This window comes from Phocoena sinus, chromosome 10 (genome assembly GCF_008692025.1).
Source record: "Phocoena sinus isolate mPhoSin1 chromosome 10, mPhoSin1.pri, whole genome shotgun sequence".
Taxonomy (NCBI): domain Eukaryota; kingdom Metazoa; phylum Chordata; class Mammalia; order Artiodactyla; family Phocoenidae; genus Phocoena; species Phocoena sinus.
The window spans coordinates 76,468,183-76,492,775 of record NC_045772.1 but is presented as its reverse complement, the minus strand read 5'-3'; the positions used below and the strand labels follow the sequence as shown (position 1 = coordinate 76,492,775).

Below are 24,593 nucleotides of genomic sequence, written 5' to 3'. Positions count from 1 at the left end.
GATTTCCACAAAACCACTTTTTAAAAATGCACTTTTCTACTGATTAGGAAGGACTATTAAGAAAGCATCTTTATTTCATATTTGTAGTTTTTCAAGTGCTTATTGCTTTTGCTTTCCTCCTCCCACTATTCTGCATTCATCAAATATTTATTGAACACATTTTATTGCCAGGTACTCATGTAGGCACTGGAGATAGAGCAAGAAACAAGAAAACATCCTTGGTCTTGTGAAACTTATATTCGTGTGAGTCAGATGGACAGTAAACGTAATTATAATATTCTGTCACATTGTAAAATGGGAAATCTTCATGGAGTGACTGGGTTCATGTGTTGGGGTGGGGTGACATCAAGAGTTCTGTTTTGGGGCTTCCCTGGTGGCGCAGTGGTTGAGAGTCCACCTGCCGATGCAGGGAACATGGGTTCGTGCCCCGGTCCAGGAAGATCCCACATGCCACAGAGCGGCTGGGCCCGTGAGCCATGGCCGCTGAGCCTGCGTGTCCGGAGCCTGTGCTCTGCAACGGGAGAGGCCACAACAGTGAGAGGCCTGCGTACCGCAAAAAAAAAAAAAAAAAAAAAGAGTTCTGTTTTGATCATGTTTGGTTTGAGATGCCTATTAGATCTCCAAGTGGAGAAGACAACAAGTGGAGAAGAAGAAGATAATTGGACATGTAAGTTTGGAGCTCAAGGTAGAGGCTGAGGCTAGAGAAGGGAATATAGGAGTTATCAGTGAATAGATGACAAGTCAAGCCATGGGTCCAGATGGGATCACCTATGGACTGACAAGAGTCAGACCTCAGACACTCCAATATACAGAAGTCAGTGAAGAAAAGAATGAGTCATTAAAGGAGACTGAATCCTAGAGATAAATGTGTTTCCAAAAGGAGGAAATGAAGAACTGTGCAAGGAAGATGCAGCTAAGAATTGATCACCGATTTGGCAAGATGGAGGTTGCCGATGACCTTGGCAAGAGATTTCCCTGGAGTGGAGGGAACCAAGGCCTGATTAGAGTAGGCTGCAGAGAGAATGTGAAGAAATGGAGATAGCAAGTGTAAACAAACTTAGTTCAGGATTTTGCCATGAAAGGCAGCAGAGGGATGGGGGTAATATTATTTTTGCTTTCTTTGTTATTAGTTCCTTCTGTGGTGGTGGTTTATTTTAATGGGAGATGTGTGTTTGTTAACTGATGAACCTTAAGGAAGGATAAATTGATGATGAATGAGAGAGGTAGGAGGGATAATTGCAAAAGTGAAGTCCTTGAGCAGGTGAGATCTGCTTTCCTGATATGCATAAAGATGCAAACCTTAAAATGAAAAAAAAAAAAAGACTGTGCTGATTTCAAGAACTCTAAGTTAGAATAGGGAGAGGATGGTATGGGTAGGGGAAAGGGGGAACTGGGAATCTGAGGAACCTGTATGTTAGTAACATTTTCTAGGGAGAGGAACCCCAGGTGCATAAGGTAGAGTATAGTAACAGCTGGCCAAAAAAAAAGGATTTGAACAAGCGAACTTCCTGGTGTCCTGGGATGAAAAAGTGAGGCTGGCAGGAAGCCTGATGTGTACAGGGATCTCTTTAAAACAAAATATGGGGCTTCCCTGGTGGCGCAGTGGTTGAGAATCTGCCTGCCGATGCAGGGGACGCGGGTTCATGCCCCGGTCCGGGAAGATCCCACATGCCGCAGAGCGGCTGGGCCCGTGAGCCATGGCCGCGGGGCCTGCACGTCCAGAGCCTGTGCTCCGCAACGGGAGAGGCCGCAGCAGTGAGAGGCCCGCGTACCGCAAAAAAAAAAAGAAGTGTTCTTATATGTGTGTTCTTTGAAATAGTTTAATTGATCCTGTACTGTGGTTAACAATATATAAATCTACTTTAAAGTAAGTTATTGATTTGTCTGTGAATGTGTCTTTCCTCTTCCTCTCTCATCTAGAGTTAAAATAAGAGAGAAGAGAGTTTCTGGTTTGATTTTCACAGAGGAAGATTATACAGATCATTATGGCTGGAGAGGGAGGGAATACTAGGTGTCCCTGACAACATTCAAATGGAGTCTAAGTTAAAATGCTGTGGGTTTGGGACTGTTTTCTTAGAGATCACTAAGGGGTTCAGGAGCCTACAGATGAGTTTGTTTGTTTGTTAGTATTTTAAATTTTATTTGGTTAATTGGCAGCACTGAACTGAAGTTGTTTCATTATTTTATTTTGTTCATTTTTATGCACAAATTATCTTCCTATATGACTTGATAATACCAATCATTTGCAAGTGATTCTGTTGCAGCACCAGGTTGGGTCCCAGGAATGCTGAAGCATGGGTCCTACAATAGAGACTTGAAAAGGATATAAACGGTATTTAATAATAAATGCTGTCGAGGTTGGTATACCAGACCATTTTGGTGAGTGACCCACTCCTTGAAATAGGAAACACAAGATTTTTCGGAGAGCCTGTATGATAGAGAGGCCTAACTATTTGAATGAAAATACTAAAAAGCGTATCATTGTGTTAATTCCACAGCCTTAGATCTTCGATGCTAAAAGGACTGCTAAAACCAAAGCTTGTCCTACACTACATTAATCACAAAGAAATTCTGTTTAGACATTGAGTCAAACTTTCCTGACTATATTGCATACAGGTAGTATTGTGCACTCTGCACTTTCGCCCTTACTGTTCAAACCTGGGTTTCACCACTTACTAACTGTGTGGATTTTGGGCAAGTAACTCCTTTGTGCCTCAGAGAAATAGGCACAATAATAGAGCCTACCTTAGTGGGGTATTGTGAAGATAAAATGCAATGCATATAAAACAACTAGAACAGTATCAACAACATGGGTTAGATGTTTTTTATGACTATTGCATTGTGATATAATAAGATGACTGTCTAGAAAACACTGTCAACTTGCAGTGCATATTTATCACTTAATTTTAAGAGATAGTGAGACGATAGGGCAACAATGGCAAACTTCTTGACTACTCAGGGATGAGAAATGAAACTCAGGTGTTATCTTGTTTTTGCCTTTCACTAGGTATTCTGCCTACTTTTCAAAATTTTGTTACTTTAATCTTTATTACATACAGACATATTCTCAGCAAGTTTAGGCCACCTTATGTAATTGTAAGGATGAAACTGCAAACTCAGTTTCTAGTCCTTTTGAGTTTGTTAGAATCAATACAAATTTTTCCCTCTTTGGATTCTTTCTTATGTTTACCTCATTATTTCTGGCTATAATAGAAAATTTTCTTTAAAGTTATTGCCACTACAAAGGGAATTATAGTTCTCAAAATGCCAATTAAACACAACCCTTCATTGTTGTTGTTATATATTTTTAAAGTTATATATACATATTAAAATACTTAAATGAAGTGAGATAACATACAAACGAAATCTTTCTTCACACTGCTCAACCTCCAGCCCCACTCTATAGAAGTAACCACTTCTATTAGTTTGCTGTAACAAATTACCACAAACTTGGTGGATTAAAAAATTCTTTATCTTACAGTTCTGTAGCTCAGAAGTCTGAAATTCATCTCCCTGGGCTAAAACCAGCATGTTAACAGGGCTGTATATTCCTTACTTGAGGCTCTAGGGGAGAATCTTTTTCCTTTCCCTTTTCAGCTTCTAGAGGCCGCCCACATTCCTTGGTTCATGACCCCCTTCTTCCATTCTCAACATTGGCAACATCAAGCCAAATCCTTCTCACACTGCCATCTCTCTGGTTCTCTTCCTCTGTCTTCCACTTTTAAAGACCCTTGTGATTACACTGTGCCCACCTGGACAATCCAGTATAATCTCCCTATTTTATGGCCAACTGATTAATAAGTTTAACTCATCTGCAACCTTATTCCCTTTTATTACCCAGTTTCCCTCTAGTGCAATTAAAAAACAGCAACGACCCAGTAGATAACATTGCTTAAAGAGCAATTTCCTTTCTTGTTCTCCTTGTTTAATTGTCTGCTTTTCTTCACTCTGAGCTCTTGAGAGGCATTTTTTTTCCTACCAAAGCAAAAGCATTAAGATCCATTTAGTGCTTTAATTGAGACTCATTCCCTCTTCCTTAGACTAGATCTTGGCCACTGTATTAGTCTTCTCAGGCTACCATAACGAAATATCACAGACAGGGAGGCTTAAACAATAGAAATTTAAATCTCACAGTTCTGGAGGCTGGAAAGTCCAAGATCAAGGTGCCAGCCAATTTGGTTTCTAGTAAGGTCCCTGTTCCTGGCTTGCAGATGGCTGCCTTCTTGCTGCATCTTCACATGGCTTTTCCTCTGTGCTCCCACAGGGAGAAAGTGAGCCAGCTGTCTGGTGTCTCTTATAAGGGCGCTAATCCCAAGACCACAGCCCCATCCTCACAACGTCATCTAACTCTGATTACCTCCCAAAGGCCTCATCTTCAAATATGGGGCATTAGGGCTTCAATGAATGAATTTCTGGGGGAAGCAATTCAGTCTATAGCAGCCACAATGGGCCAGTCATCTGGATGGAGTTTGAAGAAGCTCTATCCATGCCAAAGCTGTATCTCTTTTTTAAAATAATAGAGGCATAATTGCTAATGTGACCCTTTTAATGACCACTTATTCTACAAATATTTCTTGTTTGTGTCATATCACTCACTGGCTTAAATATCTCCTAATGATGAAAAGCACTGAACTAGAGAACATATCCAGTCTTTCTCCTGTGCTCTACAAGGCCATGATCAGGCACCTGGCTACCTCCCAAGTGTAATATATCACCCTTCTTCACCCATACTGGCTCCCTTGCTGCTTTCTTCCTTACGGCCTTTGTTCTTGCTGTTCACTCTCCCTGCAATGCTTTGCCCCAGATAGCTTATTCTCATCATCCAGGCAGAGAGAAAAGAGAGGTGGCAATGCAGTGAATCACACACAAGCTGTTAAAGCTTCTGCTTAGAGGTGGCAAGCACTTCACTTCCACTCACATTTCATTGGCCCAAGCAAATCATATGTTCATGACTAATGTCAGTGAGAGCATTGTATGATCTTCTACAAGGGAGAGGCTCAGAGGAAAGGGCATTAAATATTTGACCACAAGAGAGTGACCAATAACATCTCTTTCTGCAGAGTAGGTTTATAACAGTATTACTCTAGGATGGAACACCCAAACTGTTTGTCTATGGCCTGTCTTCAACACACATACTTGTGCTGCACCTCTGTTTTGTTTTGTTGAACTAGTTGCCACCATTTAAAAATCATGACATTTCACAAAGATGCAGATTTCTGGCTTCTCTTTGAAATCTAACTTTTTTTTTTTTTTTTTTTTGTGGTATGCGGGCCTCTCAATGTTGTGGCCTCTCCCGTTGCGGAGCACAGGCTCTGGACGCGCAGGCTCAGCGGCCATGACTCACGAGCCCAGCTGCTCCGCAGCATGTGGGATCTTCCCGGACCAGGTGAACCCGTGTCCCCTCAATTGGCAGGCGGACTCTCAACCACTGCACCACCAGGGAAGCTCTGAAATCTAACTTATAGCAAGAACCATTTGGAGCTGAGTGGCATCACCATTCTAAATGGGATATGCACTGCAGTGGTACCTGTCAAACATTTTTGACATTACCCACAATAAACAATACATTTTACATTGCTACCCAGCACTCATGTGCATGCATATGTAGGTGTACACACTTGTGTACAGGTATACACATGCATATACATTTCCAAAGCAGGAGTCCATGAAACAGTGCTTATTGTTTCTGCAGTGCATGCTGATATCATCTATTATATCCTACGTTACCTTTTTCTTTCCTTTTTTCAAAATGCGGAATCAACCCTCTAAATTGATTTCACAAACCACTGCTAGGTCGCAGGCCACAAGTTGAAAACATTGCTCTCGATCATATTACTTGTCTGCTGCTCCTCTGAATGCTACTGGTTGGTTTTCTAGACTGAATTTCTGTCTCAGCACTTCCGGATTCCCAGAACAGTTTGTTGTGTGGGTGAGCAGCAGCTGTTTGCCCTCACAGATTTAAGCCCATGCAGTTACTGGCTTTGCCCATGGGTCTTAAATAAAACTTATAGCCCTTGAATATCTGGAAGTTTCTATTATTACCCTTCCCTTATTCGACTTTCTAGTTCAATTAAAATAGTTTTTTTACTGCCTGGTCAGGGCCGTCGCGGGTAGGAGCCGCAGTCATGCCCGGATATTAAGTCCAGGAAAAGCGTGTGGGCAGCGGGTGCGCGGGCGTGTCTGACCCCGTTTGACTACGTGCTCCAGGAAGTAAAAGCCTCTCTGCCGTGTTTGAAGGAAGGAAACTGCAAAGCTTTGAAATATTCATTTTTTTGAGTGTAAAAGATCAATGTTGGATGCCAGATCAAGATTCAAGGAAAGAGGGCTTCCCTGGTGGTGCAGTGGTTGAGAGTCCGCCTGTCGCTGCAGGGGACACGGGTTCGTGCCCCGGTCCGGGAAGATCCCACATGCCGCGGAGCGGCTGGGCCCATGAGCCATGGCCGCTGAGCCTGCGCGTCCGGAGCCTGTGCTCCGCAGCGGGAGAGGCCACAACAGTGAGAGGCCCGCATACCACACACACACAAAAAAAGATTCAGGGAAAGAAAAGGGTATTGATACTACTGTGTTGAAACCAAGATGAAAACAACAAAGGATTTTCTCTGGTCATTAAAACAGAGAAAATAAGAGACATACTTTTTGTTACATCTGTTCCGTTGGACCAGTTTTTTCCTTCATGGAACACTGAAGAAAATGTATGAGCTCTGGTTTTCAATATGTATAAAGTAAATGATTCTCTTGCTGTAAGTTATTTTTGGAAGAAAAATTTAATTGAACAGCTATGGGGACTTCCCTGGTGGTCCAGTGATAAAGAATCTGCCTTACAATGCAGGGGACGTGGGTTCCATCCCTGGTCAGGGAACTACGATCCCACATGCTGCGAGGCAACTAAGCCCGTGTGCCACAACTACTGACCTCGCACGCCTCAAGCAGAGAGCCTGCATGCCACAAACTACAGAGCCCATGCGCCCTGGAGCCTGCGCGCCACAACTAGAGAAGAGAAAACCTGTACGCCACAACTAGAGAGAAGCCTGTGTGCTTGCAACGAAGAGTCCACAACTAAGACCCGACGCAGCCAAAAATAAATACTAAATAAATCTTTAAAAAAAAAACAGTTATGAGCTGAGGACATAAGAGATGTATTTTAAGAATTGTTCTGAAGCACAGAAAATGGAAAGACTTATTTTCAAACTTGACTCTGCAACCAAATGACACAATCTGTACATCCATTGTGAAGGCCACGTATGGGACTATTAAAATCAACGTGGAACCTGGTGAGAAAATGTCTATCTGGAAGGTTTAGGATAAAACTTTCTTTTATTCAGTCTGTACTATTCAGTTCTAAAATAAATTGTGTTTGATTCCTTAGAGAAGGAAAAAAATTAGCTTTTTAGGCAAAGAGACCTCTGATTCAAAATATCACAACTTCCTGGCTGGGCTAGGGAATAAAAGACAAATGTAAGTGAGTCTTATTGTAGGTGCAGGAAGGAATATTCTCAGAGGATGAGCGCTGTGAATGGTGACTTTATTACCTAGGGAGGCCCAAGTACATGGTTTCCACAGATTGATTCCTCTATCTCATGCATTCATTTAACAAATATTTATTGATCACCTGTGTGTCAGGCCCTGTGCTAGGGAACTCATCCAAAACTTGTACAAAGATCTCCTAGATGCACAGAGTGTAGATAGTAATCATTTATTTCTGTGTTCTATGCCTTCCTGTTTCTTGTTTTCTTCCCTTGACCCAGAAATTCATCCATTGTCAGAGGGCAATTCTGGTTAAATGTTTGTCACTCAGATGTGTCCTCCTGCTCAGATCTTTTTTGATTTAATTTTTTTTTTTTTTTTTTTTGGCTGTATGCGGGCCTCTCACTGTTGTGGCCTCTCCCGCTGCGGAGCACAGGCTCCGGACGTGCAGGCTCAGCGGCCATGGCTCACGGGCCCAGCCACTCCGCGGCATGTGGGATCCTCCCGGACCGGGGCACGAACCCGCGTCCCCTGCATCAGCAGGCGGACTCTCAACCACTGCGCCACCAGGGAAGCCCTGCTCAGATCTTTGTTGATTCTTATTGTATGTATTTGTAATGGGTTTATGCATGTTGTTGTAGGGAGAGGGTATGGGGATGATGAGACACTAAGTAAAAGTCTCTCGGCCACTATGACACAAGCAGCATTGCTATAAAACCAAGTGGAAAGAGGTTATGCTAAAAGGAATGAAAACAGTGTCTGCATGTTTTCATGGAGTTCAGTGAGGCTTTCCATTTTGAGGACCAGTGCCATTTTGATACCGAGAGGATTCCACCACCTCCATGGTGTTGGTCCCTGGAAGAGATTCAACCACCTAAGTAGTATCGGCACCAGGTGTACCCAGCATAACCAGGCAGCAAGGCCTTGTGGGACATGGCGGGAAGGGGCTTATCAGGATCTTCCAAGGCAGTAGTAAGGCTCCTTCATCCCAGTTGGGAGGCAGCAGAAGCCTCACAGTGGACATTGCTGGATGGTGCCGGAGCAGGAGAAGAAGGAGATGGCTAACATGTTTGTGAGTCCAGGAGGACAGCTAAAAGAGACTCCCAGAAATAATTATGAGGATGAAGTGAGTTCATACTTAGAGATATTGCAGTAGCTGGTAGACACAAGAACCAGTAATATACAGCTTGTTACTGTTAAATGTGACCCCAGGTTAAGTCGTGGGTTTACACAGCAAGGTTATTTTTCCTTCTCTATGTATGTGCTTCACCTAAAAAAGGCCTTTTATAGAAGCACGAATGCAGCTCATAGCCAAAAATGCTTGAACACTGGCTCCAAACTTTCCCCGTTGCCTTAACTTTTTTTTTTTGTCTTTCTCTTGTCTCCTTTTCTACCTACCCTGTTCTTCTCTTGTGTCTGTATCCGAGCCTGAGAAGAGGAGAGTCATGAAATCCTTGGCTGCTCTGTTACCTGTGTCTTCTATTTCTATCTATTTTCTACTCATCCTCCCATTTCCCTCTCCATCCCCATCCCTTTTACTAGCAAGTCCCTCCCTGATGTTCTGGCCACCCACCCCCTTTAGCTGCCTACCACCCTTAGCAGTAGCAAAACAGCAAAAAATAAGAATAACTGAAGGGGGTATAGTTGACTGAATTATGGCCCCCCAAATATATGTCACATAGCTCAATACATGCTAACCTCTAGTAGCTCAGAATGACTTTATTTATAATAAGGGTCTTTGCAAATGCAATTAAAGATCATGAGATGAGATCATCCTGGATTAGAGTGGGCCTGAAAACCAATGACAAGTGTAGAAACAGATAAGAAGAAAGACAGAGACACAGGGAAGAAGGCCATGTGAAGACAGAGGCAGAAACTGAAGTTCTGCTGACCCAAGACAAGGAATGCCAGGGGCCACCAGACACTGGAAAAGGCAAGGAAGGATTCTCCTGTAGTGCCTTCAGAAGGAATGTGGCCCTGCCAACTCCTCAATTGCAGACTTATGGCTCTAGAACTGTGAGAGAATAAATTCTGTTGTTTAAGCCAGTAAACTTATTGTAATTAGTTATGGCAACCCTAGGAAACTTAGACAGTGGGAGAACAAACAGCACCAAAGAGACATTTATTTCACAATTGGTGAATATTTTAAAATAAGAAAAATATTCTAGAAAGGAATACAAAAATATTTTCAATCATTGATAAATAAAGGAATGCTTGCTAAATAATTATTTGTAGCACATTTATAGAGCCAGTTCTCACCTGGCAATAAAGTGCTCCTAAAGTTAACACATAAACAAATGGTTTGAGACTCATAATACATTTTTTCCTACAGGAGTCATGGGGTATGGATATTTTCAGATATTAATCCATAATAATTGTTTTAATTTTAATCATATGTAGACTATAAATTTCCTGAAGCTCGGGATTGTCCTGTACATATAAACGTCACTGCCTAGCAGACTGCTTTGCATATGATGGGCCCCCCAATAAACACTCCTTGAATTTTTAAGCACCATGCAGTAGTGTTTAATAGCAGCTGTTCTGGAGTCAGATTGCAAGTCTCAAATTCCTGGCTCTGCCACCTATGGAATGTAAGTCATTAAGCAAATTATCTCTGTGCCTCAACTTATTTGTTTATAAAATTGGAACAATGATAATAATAATACCTACCTCATAATGTTGTGAGGAGTAAGTGAATTATTACATACGAAGTGCTTAGAATTAAGAACAGTACTTGCATACCAGGATTCAATAAATGTTAAATATTATTAGCTCTAAACACGTCTCCCCAACTAAGTTACAAACTCTTTGAGATAGAGAAAATGTCCTATGCTTTTTATAATCTCAGAACCTATACAGTTTTTGCATAGTATATTCATTAAATGAGTATTTGTTGAACTAATAAAAGGGATGAATGAGTGAATGGTTACCTGTTTATAATACCTTCTCCCCCCAAAATCAAATACATAATCAGTAAAGTTCTAACATTTGTTTCAGTAAAAATATATTCAGAAATTAAACAATTGTCAAAGAACTACAAATATAATTGAGAAGAAAAGAAAAGAAAATTACTACCAATTGTGAAATTTCTCACTGTATTTTAGCCCCTGGAAGGCAGCGACCTTGTCCTATGTTTCTTTGTAATTCTAGAGTTGTGCATCATGTTTTGTTTCCTACCCAGGAAGAACACAAGGAAGCACGTATACAGATTTCTGGAGGTCTTTCTCTATGTAGATCACTCCTTTCCAGAATTCTACCCTGCAGCTTCCGTCCACCTCAGCTTCCTGACCTCTGAACTCTTCACCTCAGCGGGGCCTCTGGGTTCTCTGGGTTCCCCCTTCCTGCACCTGCAGTCCAGGAATTGACTCCAGGCAGAAAGTTGGGGTGGTGTTCACAGTACTCATCTCATCTGTTTCCCTTCTTCCAGAGATCAGTCTTACAGGCCTCTTAGTGTCTGAAAACAGCTGTTTTGTATATTTTGTTCAGTTTTCAAATTGTTCACAATGAGAGGTTAAGTCTTTGTTGCTTTATCAGGGCTAAAAGTAGTTCTCAAGCAAGTGTCTTGGTTAAAAGAGAAAAAAAAAGGCAACTATAAACTAAGACATTTAAGTTCATTCCGTTGGTTCTTTTGTTGGTTAAGACTTACAGTGCCATTCCGCAGTTTTGAAGAGGTTCTGCTAGGCAAATTTTCAGTCTCGGTCAGCAGTTTGCTTCAGGGGTAGACCCTTCCATCTTCACTTCTGGCTTAAATGAATTAGAGTGAAGAAGAGAATTCTAAAGTACAAAGACGGTACACCGTTGCCTGCCCCAAAGCACATATCTGATAGCTTGTTAGGCAGGATGGTGAGTAAGAATGTCATCTCTCTCCATTTATTTGTGCGTCCATTCTTATACCCTTAGTCTATTCGGATCCTCTATTGCTTTTCACAAATTGGTTTAAACTTTTAACAATGGTATATACAGATTTCCTCATCTAAGCACAGAGGCCATTTCTATTTAGGTTATTTCTGTGCAATCAATCATTTCCCCTCCAAGATCATAGCCCTGTAGTTGTGTCATACATAAACAATCCATTTTAATGGAATGCCGTGGGGGATGGGGAGAGGGCAGATAAGAGTCATTTCATCAAAGAAGTGTATTATATCTACTGGAGGGTATTCTTGTCTGAGAAACACTCCTGGAATTATGTTTTTCAAAAATTTCAAATTTTACTAAAATTGTCAATTTTATAACAGATGATTTTCTTTTCAACATAATAATTATCTATTGTGATAGCAACCGGACCACATTCTGAAAATTCATTTCCTTGTTAATTTTGACCTCTTAAAAGCTCCTTTATGTAGCTGCCAGGACAGCAGTTGAACCCCATCAATTAAAAGATATTTGGGGACCACCTATGGTCCAAAATCCAACATAATCACAGCTGGGATAGAAGAATGAACAAGAAGTTAATGAATAATACCTCAGTCACTTCAGGGAAATTAAGCCCTGCCCAGAAAACCCTGGCCCTGAGGCTTGAAATCTGTTATCTACTGACAGGACCCTCCAGTATCCCAGTACCTTCATGGTTCCATTGTGTCAGCACAAGAGTTACTGGTGACAGAGACTGGCAGGTGTCAACTGTCTAAGGCATTCTGTCTGCTGGGTTGTTTAGTGTCTCTTCCAGGGTAGATGTTTTCCGATAAGTGTTAATATGCGGTACAAAGATCTCCATACTACGTGACTACTACCATAAATCCACCCATACGCCTCTTGTCCAGACCTCCCTGTCCCCAATCTTTCAAACTTTCTTCTGGGCATATATATATATATTATATATATATATATATATATACACACACACACATATACATATACGCACACACACACATATATATATACGCACATATTCATATACATATGTGTGTGTGTGTATCTATTGTAAGCAAGGCATGTAAGTTCAAGAGAGCAGAGATAGTCATAGTTTGTTGTTGTTTACTATATCCCTAGCACTTATAATAGTGTCTGGCACATAATGGGCACTCCATGAGTAGTTGTTGAATGAATAAATACTAAACACAAGTCTTTGTCAATATGTGTGAGAAGTATATTCCTGGTTAGAGGCGTGCCTTGTCGTTTACTTTATTGTAAGTGATACTTGGAAGAATAGAAGTATTAAATTTTAATGTAGTTAAATGTATCAGTCTTTTTCTCTACAAGTAAGCCATCTTTGTTTCTTATTTGAGAAATTCTCTGCTGCAAGGTCATAAATATATTCTAAATTTTCTTCTAGCCCATCTTTCCCCTATGGATCTGCAGTGACATCTCTGTTGTTTATTAAGTTTCAATATAAATGTGAGTCTGTTTCTAGGCGCTTTATTTTACTCCATTGTTTGTTTGTCTGTCCTATTCATTTATTTGTAAGTGCTGGACAGTTATGTCATTGAGTAGGTAATAGACCAACCTGCTATGAGCATCTCTTTTCTGGATGAACTTCAGCTGTTGTGAATTGATTTTTTTAATCTGGACCAGTGGTTGTCAAACCTAATGTGCATCACAATTGCTTGTTAAAACAGATCTCTGGGGATTCGGTGCTTTCACTGCCGTTGCTGGGTTCAATCCCTGGTTGGGGAACTAAGGTCCCACAAGCTGTGTGGTATGGCCAAAAAAAAAAACAACACCCAAAAAAACAGAAAAAAAACCCTAGATCACTGGAGTTTCTGATTCAGTAGGCCTGGGGTGGAGCTTGAGAATTTGCATTTTTGATAAGTTCCCATGTGTTGTTGCTGCTGGTTCTAGGACCACACTTTGAGAACCTCTGTTATCGATAATATGACTTCAAGGGAATTCCCTGACAGTCCAGTGGTTAGGACTCCACGCTTTCACTGCCAAGGGTGTGGGTTCAATCCCTAGTCGGGGAACTAAGATCCCGCAAGCTGTGCAGCCAAAAAAGAAAATAATAATATGACTTCAAGGGGTCATTACTTATTTCTTTTCCCCTAGAATTAATATGTCACTAGATTTAAATAGTATTGTATATTAATATCGAACATCATGTTAGGAAGGCAGATTTACTTAAAACATAATATTGGAAATAGACATGAATACATAATATTTTGGACTTAAAGTAAATGTTGCTGTGATTTTTTTTTTAAAGAAGTGTAAATATGAGTGCTGTCCTCCCAGACTTTGATAGTAGGAGTTGTTGGGGTTTCTTTTACTGTAAATCATCTTCTTAGACTGAAAATGTAGAGCATATTCCTCTTCAGACCTAAGTACTATATGGGAACTATAAGTTGAGTAATTTAACAGGATATTCTCCATATGCAAAAAATGACGAGTATCATTTTTACTAGTCTGTACAGCTTTCTGATTTGATATTATCCAGAAAGAAACAAATTATAGAGAAAACATATCAGCAAAGATAGGTAAATAGTTAGTGCATCATTTTAGTATTTCTAACAGTTTTATAGATGAAATTATAAATTCTCTGGATTTATGACACTTTAAACTTGCCTTCTGAATGTCACCATAAATCTGATGGCTGAGACACTGGTCAGTAACTTATCAGGAATACATACTAAAATTATTTGCTTTGATTTTTTATAAATTTATTTTATTTTCATTTATTTTTGGCTGCATTGGGTCTTTGTTGCTGTGCGCAGGCTTTCTCTAGTTGCAGTGAGCGGGGGCTACTCTGTTGCAGTGCGCGGGCTTCTCATTGGGGTGGCTTCTCTTGTTGCAGAGCATGGGTTCTAGGCGCACGGGCTTCAGTAGTTGCAGCATGCGGGCTCAGTAGTTGTGGCACACAAGCTTAGTTGCTCCGTGACATGTGGGATCTTCCTGGACCAGGGCTCGAACCCGTGTTCCCTGCGTTGGCAGGTGGATTCTTAACCACTGCACCACCAGGGAAGCCCCTATTTGCTTTGATTTTTTAAAATGCTATTTAATTTTATGTTTGCTTAAAATTGTTTTAAGCCAGTCATATGGTGGGCCCCAGGCATATATTAAATTATAATTGTGATTGATCCAAAATATTATTTAGATTTGTATCCTCAATTCACTGATGAACGATATTAAAATAATGAATAAAATATATGGGTAATTTAAAATAATACAATATATCTTCAAAATCTGAATATAACTGATAACGTATTTGTGTTATGGCTGATTCTTTACAAAAAGCAGTTCTGGTTTACTGAAAAATTCTTATTTTAAAAGTCTGTCAGTCTGATTATTTCTGGAGAATGTGAGCTTTACTGAAAGTATAAAATTTAATAGGAGTGGAATTAAATAACTAAGGTACCACCAAAGAATCAAAGATATCTCACATATACTTTGATTAATCAAATGGTGAGTGGGAACGTATTTTATCTCACTATGTAACTCAGTGAAATGTTAAATAGGTAAAGCAAAGAAGGTTTATCTGGCGTCTTTAGGTAGGATTAAATATATATGAAACTCCAACAGAATACTCTTAGGAAATATTCCCCCCACATACACACTGAGTTCATTTGGCTAATAGTGATTCTTAATATATATTTTATAATATTTCTTTGGCCTGGGCCCACAGACTAAATGCAGACATTTCTCAGTTAGTCATTTTCAGGTTTGTTGCCTGAGATGCTAATTAAAATTCAGGGCAGGGAAAAATACATCACTGGCTTTTGTTTATCTATGAAAGGTCTTCTTATTAGACTTTGTTCCGTAAAGAAGCTTCTCTTCTCTGCAAACTGAGAAGGACCCTATATGTGAAGTGTGTCCAGTCGTGTCTTCAAGAACAGTGTAGACACCAGTCGCTCACCAGCTGGAAGCCCTCATGCGCTCTCCTCAGCAGTGACCCCTGACCATCAGGTGCCAAAAGAAGATGCTCACTCACCTTCCAAAATTCTTTCCCAGGGTGAGGGGGAAGGGAACCATCCTTTGAGCTCCTCTATGGGACTCTGAGTTTCATCCCCCAAACACTATTTTCTCCCTGAATTAGTGTCCTTTGAAACGTTGAGCCAAATAAGATAGTACTCAGAGCTTGAGGCTACGGCCCCTTAGTTCTCTGTTTCACAATGCTCCCAGCCTCTTCCCGAGTTTGGAGGCCCAGAAAATGAGGAATTCATTTTGATTTGGAGAGAACTCTTCGTTTTCCCCTTGCACATTTTATTCTTTTTGTTTCAGTCTGTTTTCTTTGGCTTTCTGCCAGAAGCCAGGAGCCGAAGACAGGGTGTCTTAATGAAAAGAGCTCAGAATTAGGATCTGGGGTACCTGGGTCAAAGCCTAGAGCTATCATTTCCTACTTTGTGACCTACCCCAATTTCCTTTATCTCTTTGGTCCTCAGTTTACTCATTATTATAGTAAAATATACACCACAAGTTCTTTTTATTTAACTATTTGTACCGTATTTAATTACCAACAATTAATATTATATATCAGTTATATATAGTTGAATCATAGCATCCTTTTGCTGTCTTTTTTTATGCCCGAGAAACTTCCTTCCTGTGTCTGATAAGTAATATGTAAGCGGCTAAAACAACTTTTATTAAGACATTAAATAATCAAGATTTCCCACTTCAGTAGTACTATAATTGATTGAAAACTTTGAGTGATTGTAAAATAAGTAATGACAATAAAGCAGTAGTTATTTTCATGTAAGAGAGAAAACCCACAAGATTAGAATCTACTTAACTTCACCTGCCAAGAAGGAAAAATGTTATTGAATATATTGATTCAATGTATGTATATCTTTCCGATATTTCAAATATAAACTGAATTTCTGCCAAGAGAGTAGTATTCAGATATTCCTTTTGTTTATCTTGCCTTATAGTACTTTATTTGGTTTTAGAAGTCTATCTGCAAAGATGCAGCTTGTAGAAAAATATTCTATTACAAATGTTTCTTACTGCTACAGAGTGTGTGAAGAAAATGCCTCAGAATATTCTCCTAGGAAGGCAAAAAAATTCTGATGCAGCTTGTAGCCTTGACACCTACGTTTCCTTTCAGGACTGACTAGTATGATCTGCCTTCTGGTAACTGAGCAGCTCACTCTCATCTGAGTGTGCAGGGTGTGAGTGAGGGGGGCTGCACCTTGTGTTCCGTGTAGTGTCTTCCTGGATGGTTGCTGGAATTTATGATTATTGCACTCCGCTCTCCTAGCCTCAATTTCTGTTTTTGTTTGCTCTTACTGAAGTTGGAGCAGTTACACAGGGTCAGATAATTGAAATGACTCACAAGATTCCAAAGGGTATATACTCTTATAAGACTTCGTAGGGACAGAAAACATTTTCCTTCTTCCTTTCTCAGTTCTTTGACAGGTCTCATAATTAAATTGACATAAGATTCACAGGGGAAAAATATAAGGGGACCCCATAAAATATGAGACTCCCCAGCGGCCAGGTTATCGAGGCTTATGTACCATCCTGAGCTAAGAACGAGGAAGTAGGGGGTCTGGAACTTCAAAGGAGAGGAAGACAATTCACAGAAGCTGAGAAGAGCAAATGTTTGGTAAACAAATGTTTGCCATGCCACGCAGACAAGTCTTTCTGACATAAAAAGTTGTATCTGGTAATAGCTCTCTTCCTGGTACAGGCCTCGGATCTAAATTCTTTTAAACAATTAAGAGGGAGGTAAAAAGCTCCTCCTAAGTCTGCTGGACCCCAATGTCTTCAGCTCAAAATAATCCACATGCCAAAATGGCATATACTGGGGTGGCCTATTCTGCTCTCCCTCAGCTTTGATAAGCTAAAGGATTGGTACAGCAGGAAGAGGAAACAAGCAGAGGTCTGACACTTCGAGACACAGCTCCAAGGCCCTTTCTTAATACCATCTGATGTGTCTTGTGTTCATGTTGTGAACAACTAAGATACGCGCAAGATACTTGTTTTCAGGGAAGTTTACAGAAGAGTCTTTTATACCTGGCTGCTCTTATAGCTAAAATTAGACAATATAAACTATGGAGCCAAGTACCAATCATCAACCTATAGATTTTCTATAAATAATGTAGACAAACTAGTAGAGTGTGTGTCAAGGGAGTTTCAGATTTAAGCAGCACATTGTAAGTCACTAGTTACTCCATTTCATCCTATCAGGGTCCAGGGTCAGTCACAGATGTCTGTGATCCCTGGAGATGAGCTGAGAATGACCTTTAACTACAGATTAACCTCAGCTGTACACAATAGTCCATTTTCTTTGCTAGTATTGCTTCCCTCTCACCTGGACCTTATCACTTTTAAATTTCACTGCCTAGGTTTTCACCAATCTCTCAAGTTATCACTCCTGCCATGCCAAAATTCCTTTCTCTAGGTTATTCTAAAGTTCAGTTTCCACTTATTTCAAAGCAAGGGGGAAAGCCAATACCAGGAAGATGTTGGTAAGGAGAGTTCTTTTTGAAACTTTAATGTAGATTGTAAAGGTAGAAAATTGATCACCTTCAATATTACCTAAAAGATACATCTTGGAATTTCTTAGACTTTTAATATAATTGTTGAAATCAGAATGCCAGTCAACTTAAGATAGATGAATACTTCAGGGTTTGGAACTTACATTTTAATAAGCACATATACAACTGGATTCCTGTAGCATTAGTTAGCCTGTAGTACTCACACATCCAGAATATCAAAAGCCTTCATAGAGGAAAGATTCTGGAAAGAGTGTAACAGTCAGAGTAAAAGTTATAGCTTTGCCTTTGCAATGAGCTTTTACCTATGAAACTTAATAGGCAATGAATGTTCAAAATGTGGGCACCTCTTGCTAATATTACATCATTATCTCCAGAATCAGTTCTGAGGAAATTTTGCAAGAAGTTATGTATTGAAAACAATAAAATAATTTATTTTTCAGAAATAGCACCCACTAACTTATTATACACTGGGGAAAATTTACTAAATCATTTATATTTCTATTCATTCTTTATTTCATAAAGAGAAGGAAACTATAACCTAAAGAGAGAGTTTACAATAATCTTGAATGGATGGATGGCTACATCCATTCAAGCAACAATTCACTTTAATAAGCCATTTTTAAGGAAGCAGGGCTTAGTGGTTAAGAACATGTGTTCTAGACTGAACTCCTGACTCTGCACTTATTCTTGAACTTTGGGGAAATCATTATATAACTACCCATGCCTTAGTTAGCCTAGCTGTAAAATGGGATTTTACAGCTCATAGAATTGTCATGTGGGTTAAAAGGTTAAAAGAGTTTTATATTTCTAAAATGCTTAGAATGGTCTTGGCACATTGTAAACATTATTTAAGTGCTTATTAAATAAATAAATTCTGGCTTGTAACTGAAGAATGCTATATGAGATACAGATTCTAGTGATATGTACGTGTATCACTAGGCGTGATGTATGTGATATATATGTATATATATACCACATATACATCCACATATATAAGTAAAATAATTTTATTATGATTAGTCCATTATATAATTGTGTTAACCATGTTCATTTTCATGTGGGAATAAGTTGGTTCTATAGATAAATTTTGAAAATAAGCAAGATAAAGGAACTCTGAAAGTATACATAAGCTACTAAGAACAGTGGGTTGGGGGTTGAGGGGTGGGACAAGTTGGGAGTGAGATTTTTACTCACTGCATATATTTTTATAATATCTGGCTCTGAGATCAGTATCTCCTCATTTTTTAAAAAATTTTTATTTATTTATTTTTGGCTGCACTGTGTCTTCGTAGCTGCTTGGTCTTTCTCTAGCTGTGGCAAGTGGGGGCTACTCTTCACTGCAGTACGTGGTCTTCTCATTGCGTTTGTTTCTCTTGTTGCAGAGCATGTGCTCTAGGCACGCGGGCTTCAATAGTTGTGGCACGCAGGCTCAGTAGTTGTGGCTCACGGGCTCTAGAGCACAGGCTCAGTAGTTGTGGTGCACAAGCTTAGTTGCTCCGCAGCATGTGGGATCTTCCCGGACCAGGGCTCGAACCCGTGTCCCCTGCATTGGCAGGCGGATTCTTAACCACTGCGCCACCAGGGAAGTCCTCCTCGTCTTAAATTATTCATATAATGAGCTAGAAGCATGTCTACATGTTGACTGTTTTCTCAAAGAATCTTCAAATGATTAATGATAAAGAACATTCTGAAGGATCTCCAACACTGTCCTACAAAAGCTTGTTTTGTTTGTTTTGTTTTTCTTGTTGTCTTGTTTTTGTTTTTTGGCCACACCATGCGGCATGCGGGATCTTAGTCCCCTGCAGTGGAAGCGTGGAGTCTTAACCACTGGACTGCGAGGAAGTCCCACAAAAGCTTTTAACTGACTTTTTAAAAACTACCTCTTAATGAGGATGTAGGATGGCTCATTACAATTTACAAAGTACTTTTAGAAATGTTTTCTCATTTATTTATGACGACTCTGGAGTTGAGTAGAAAGCTATATTTCTGTTTTATTTTTTATTTTTATTTATTTATTTATTTTTTGGCCACGCCATGCGGCTTGTGCAATCTTAGTTCCCTGACCAGAGATTGAACCTGTACCCACTGCAGCAGAGTCCTAACCACTGGACTGCCAGGGAACTCCCTATTTTTCTGTTTTCAGAGGTAAGAAAACTGAAAGTCCTGGAAATTTTTTGCTGTAAGACAGCATTCGAATCCAGGTCCATGTCCAGAACTATTTTTACTCTTCCACCCACCTCTTTGTAAAATAGCTGCTTCTCTGAAGCTGTTATTTTTTATACTATTCCATATATTGAAGACTTAATTTGAGTAACTATATTCACTAATAGTTTAAGCTTTCTTCTTTATTACCAATGTTTGGGCTAAACTTTGTTTCCTGGATAATAAAGGTGTTTTGTAGTAATAAAAATAAACAACCAAGTCAGACCAGCCAGATATCCTGTAAAAGTTTCAGAAACCATCTGGATGAATAACCAATCAGTCAGCCTCTACTATATGCACATACCTAAGGAATAAACAAAAATAATGTCTCTAATGACCTTTAGTCCCTTAAGGGGTTAACTTGTATCTTCCAACCAAGTTATAAATTATATCAATTCCCCCACTTTCTGTGCAGCGTTTTTTCCTCATCATACTTATCTCGCATTTTGTCATTTTTAATCCCTTCTCCTTTCTCATCCCTCTAAATTTTTTTTTTATTTCAATGTTCACTTCCATTTAAAAAAAATCACTTTAAGCACAACCATTACTTCATTTTTGATCACTTCTTTCTCTTTCATGGTGTTTCTTCTCATTAAACATCTTTATATAGTGTGTTCCCATGGTGATAGGCATTAAAATTAATTATTATAATGAATGATTTTGAGACTGTTGATGCTGTTTATCTGTTGGGTTAGATCGTTCTTTACAGCAAGGTCACAATAAAGTCTGTGAAGCTGCAGTGAAAGGATATTTGCTGGAGATTGAACTATTTCTGGAATATTTGTGAACTCAGATGTTTATTGCATAATCTAGATTTCAAATCTGTTTAATGTATTATCTAAATTTCCCTTTTCCATTTAATAAATTATTATAGTAATTGTGTAATCAGGGCAGCATGGATATTCATAATTATAAGGAGATACTATCAGTAAAGAAAAATTGTCCTGCCATCTTTAAATTTAAAAAAGAGAAATTTTAAAAAGAAAAATCAAGCAAGTAAGCAAGGGGTAACTAGACTATTTTGGGAAATGATCATGGTTTCCTGACTTCAAGTTTGATTATGGAAAGAAGAAAAGATTCCAGTATTTTATATCTGCAAAAGCTCATTCCAGAACAAATCAGTGTATTCAGGTTGCAATACCCAGGTCACAAAGCCACATTTTCACTGATTAAAAAATAACTTCCAGTCCACTGAGTGAACTTTAAACGATCATACTACGTTGTGAAACATAATAACTCAATTACTGGATCTGATATATGCTAGATACTGCCAGCACAATTTGCTTATTATCATGTGAAATACATTCATGCTGCAGCAAAACTTGTCTTAGAATAAATATGTATTATTTTAATGTCCTTTTTATACAAGTAAAAGAAGGAAAAAATGATAAATCAGGGTATAAGAAAGTCAGTCATATGTTATTTTGTGCCATTTGTTTCAAATGTTTACAATAAAAGGGCGGGTTTTATGTTGCTGTCAAGATTTTGCTTATGAGAAATGTTTGAAATGAGGCATTGAAATGTGAACTGCTTGTGAAATGTCTGGTCCTTGATTTCTAATGGAGGCTGATATCCCATGGGAAAGGTGCTGATATTGCTTCAAATTCAGTCAAGGATAGTTAACCCTTCATGGTGCCGCTTTCTTCAGAACAAGATTTGCAGATACCTTCAAAGTGAGAATTACGGAGTCTTGCTTTCGTTATGGCTTTATTACTCTTGTATAGTCATTGCCAGTCAGGACCTGATAATCTTGTTTCACTCTTTTTTTTTTTTTTTTGCGGTACGCGGGCCTCTCACTGTTGCGGCCTCTCCCGTTGCGGAGCACAGGCTCCGGACGCGCAGGCTCAGCGGCCATGGCTCACGGGCCTAGCCGCTCCGTGGCATGTGGAATCTTCCCGGACCGGGGCACGAACCCGTGTCCCCTAGCATCGGCAGGCGGACTCTCAACCACTGCGCCACCAGGGGAGTCCGTTTCACCCATTTTTTATATCTATTCACTCCTTTGCTTTTAATTTTATGTCATTATTTAAATCTGATGATCCATTCAGCCCTCAGGAGTTAGAAGGGATCTGGAGTTGTGCTATTAAGAGCTTGGTGGTTTACCCCAGTCAGCTGTACAGATACTATCATTTTCTACTGTCTCAGATTCACATTTTCCAATGATATGGTCTGTGGATTGATCAAAATGCTCCTTTTAAAAGGCAGAGATCTTGTAGTCAAAAAAATTTAGCAAATGCTGCATACCACGTCTTACTCTTACAAAGTCTCAATACGTGCTAGCATATTAAGGGCTCTGAGAAGTCCAGCAGAAAAAAATACATGTATAACTTTAACTTATATTTCCTAAACTTATGTTTGAGCAACTCCCAGTAACCCTGCACAGAACTAGCCTAATGAAGAGCTCACTATGGGCAATGCTGTCCTGAAGTGGTAATCCTCTCCTCCTTTACTACTCTTTCCCAGCCATGGCAAATCTCTTTTTATCCGTTTTCTCACGGAGCATGTTTGTTTTAAGCCACATTTCAAACTCATGTTTGTTTGTCCTAGCTATTTCCCAGTTATTAAGTCTGGATTGCACTTGGAGATGCTGCCTGTATGGTGCTCTGGATACCTCCTTTTCTTCATCGATAGCTCTCCTGAAGACTGTGAAACCCACATGACTGCCTGATAGAGCAACTGGTCTTCCCTTATTGTGATTTCGGAAGAAGGTCCCAGTGTCCATCAGCTTATTATTGGCTGATAGCATGGAGACATCACAGTGTTGATGTCCCTCATTAACTGTACCCATTCTTAAGAGAGAGAGTATAACAAGTCGTGTCAGTCCTATAGTATATATCTATGTCTGTAGGAGCTGTTTATCGAACCCTCTTCTTGGTACAAGTTTCCACAGAGATGGGATAAAGAATAAATATGCATGGAATGTGTGTCACCAAAAGGGTTTTTAAACAGTGGAGAATTTTACCTGGGGCCTGCTTTGCAGGTGTGCTTTTTTTTTTTTCCCCAATCTATGAACAGATATGAAATGTACAAATACACCTGTACTTCTTTGGCTATACCCAGCTAAGCTCATCCTTCAGAGACTTCCCAGCTTCCCTCACATTACCACCAGTCCAACTCAGGCTGGAAGTGATGAGTCTGAGCTGTGGGATACAACTACCATGAGTGACGGGCTCCCCTGGATTCTGGGGTACTGTGGGGATGAATTACAACTAGTGAAGGACATCTGTTCCTACTGACATCTAGTGAAGGAAAAATAGCCAATATCCAGCAAAAAAATAAATCAAATAGTGATAAACACTTTTCAGACCATTAAAACAGGGTTATGTGAGTGTGACTGGGCAGCTACTTTAGACTGAGTGGTCAGGGAAAGCTTCTTGTGGAGATGACACTTAAGTTGAGATCCTAATGAAGAGACAGACAATGTGAACAAGGAGAAGGAAATCCAAGCAGAAGAGACAGCTGGTGCAAGAACTTTAAAGCAGGACCCAGCTTGAGATGGTTAAAGAACCAGAAGTTTGGGGATCGGGGGCATGATGTGTCCTTGGGAGAAAGATGCAGGATGAGCACTTTATGTGAGGCAAGAGTCAGGTCCCATAGGGTTCTGTTAGCCCTGGTGGGGATTCGAGAATCATCAGCATATTGGTGGTATATCTAAAGCTAGAGGCCTGGATGAGGTTGCCTTTGGAGAGTAGCCAGAAAAGGGAGGGGCTCAATATAGATTTGGAACACTTGACAGTAGAGGTTGAGCTGAGAAGGAGGGGAGCAAGTCAGAAGGGACTGCAAAGAAGCAGCCAGTGAGGTTAGAGTTTAGATGTCTGGAAAGCCAATAGAAGAAAAAGAGTTTCAAAAAGGAGGGAGTGGTAAACGCTGTTGAAGAAGTGGGGTAAGAGGATGGGACTTCCCTGGTGGTCCAGTGGCTGAGACTGCGAGCTCTCAATGCAGGGGGCCCGGGTTCGATCCCTGGTCAGGGAACCAGATCGCACATGCCGCAACTGAAAGATCCCGCATGCTGCAATGAAGATCCCGCGTGCCGCAACTAAGACCTGGCACAGCCAAATATATAAAATTTTTTTTTTTTTTAAAAAGAAGTGGGGTAAGAGGAAAACACACGTGTGGGCACCAAATCCAGTGGCAACAACGCAAGTCATTGATGACTTTGACAAGGGCAGCTTCAGTGTTTATTGGAATGGATTGAGAAAAGGTGATTATGACTCTAGAAACAAATATGGATGTAAAGGTCAAGTTTTGTTTTAAGACTGGATTTACTATCTTTAAACTGTATAAAGTATTGACAGATTAAAAGGAAGTAACAGGAATGGGAATAGGAGCCATACCTCCTTCTGCTCCACCCCCACCCCAAGTAAATATGAGGCAAGATTATCAGGGAGAGAAGAGACTGATTGTATGAAGAGAGAAGTAGGAAACTTACTACACTGTGGATATACGGTATGATCACTAGACAGTGCCAAAGGCCTGTTTGAGATTCAGGACTTCACCACTCATATTAGGCACCATTCTGATCCACATAACACCTGGAGGTTATTCCCCTGACAGGAAAAG

At 39.9% G+C, this 24,593-nt stretch overlaps 1 protein-coding gene across 4 annotated transcripts in view; it reads left to right on the top strand.

Moving 5' to 3' along the window:
* The window catches only part of BICD1 (BICD cargo adaptor 1), a 213,136-nt gene that overhangs the window by 108,914 nt on the left and 79,629 nt on the right, over positions 1–24,593 (top strand). The gene's annotated exons all lie outside the window — the stretch shown is intronic.